The following is a 1,403-nucleotide window of genomic DNA, read 5'->3' on the forward strand; positions in this document are numbered from 1 at the left end:
AAGTCCAGTTTAGAGTTTGACAAAAGACAAACTTGTGAGTTTTTAAATGTATCTGTTTTAACGGATGTWAAACAACCAACTCTAGAATTTCTTAGTTTGTACAGAAATACAGTTTACCAAGATCTCAAAGTTTTCAGGATCTTAACAGCTTTTAATGTTACCCATTATTACATTTCCTACTGGTTTCTGTCACTCCGTTTTTCTTTATAATCAGAAAATCAGTGGAAACATGTAAAAGCTGCTCAACAGTTAAAAGAAAAGTTTGAGAGTATTGAAGATTTTTCCATTAATTATTGAGAAGAGTATGAATAATATTCAACATGCCATTTTTAAGAAAATATGACATAAATCTTCTACCTTTATTTATAAATCTTTTGAGGGATGCCTGGTTTATAATCAGAACAAACTTCTGTAGTGAATAAAAATAATTATAGATTTAATTCTCTCAGGAGTTTGAATCAGTTTGGTTTTAACTTCACAGATATTTTCTTTCTAGATCAGTGGTTCTTAACCTTTTTTGAGGTACCAAACCCCCCGTTTCATATGCGCATTCACCGAACCCTCCTTATTCCCCTACCCCCTGCCGACACACAAAATACTTTGTATTATTTGTAATACTTTATATTCTGATTTAGTAATGTAATTATATTAGCTGTGTTACCACCCCCACACCACTAGAGGCAGTAGCAACCCCGAAAAGATGCGACTAAGGAGCAGATTTAGACTATAGAATTTGGTAAAAACGGTGAGCTTTGCTGAAGTAATTAAAGACAAAAGTTCAAATCCATGCTGAGAGTGGAACTCCTTCAATCAGTGCTCCTCCGCAGCTCTGATTGGCTAAGCAATGTAACGTGATCCTTCAGCAAGTGATGGCAAAACGGGGCGTCATCACGACTTTACACAAGTGTGTCTTTATCTCCGCAGCAGACGCTCCGCCGAACCCCTGAGACCGACTCACTGAACCCCTGGGGTTCGATCGAACCCAGGTTAAGAACCACTGCTCTAGAGTAAAGTGACACATCTATTAAAGGAGCTACATGAGTTTGTCTTGAACATAAAATACATATTAGATGGAGTTTAGTGGATAAACCAGGTCTTTGGTTCCAAAAGGAGAGTAAAAACATTTAAATGTAACCAAAGAAAACCTCCAAAACTCTTATATTAAAGCAATATTTCACATAAATTTAATACATCCTGTCTACAAAKCATATCTGGAAATGTTATTAGATATGATTAAAATTCATGATTGTTTCCAGAAAAATAATATTTTTCACCCATGAATCTATTTTACATCAGCCTAAGTAAAAATCACACATTAACAATATTTAGATTAAACATGTTTTCGTCGTTTGATTTCCATTTACCTTCACATTGTTTAGGTGAGACATGATTTTTGATTAGAT

Source organism: Poecilia reticulata, linkage group LG11 (assembly GCF_000633615.1).
Source record: "Poecilia reticulata strain Guanapo linkage group LG11, Guppy_female_1.0+MT, whole genome shotgun sequence".
Lineage (NCBI taxonomy): Eukaryota > Metazoa > Chordata > Actinopteri > Cyprinodontiformes > Poeciliidae > Poecilia > Poecilia reticulata.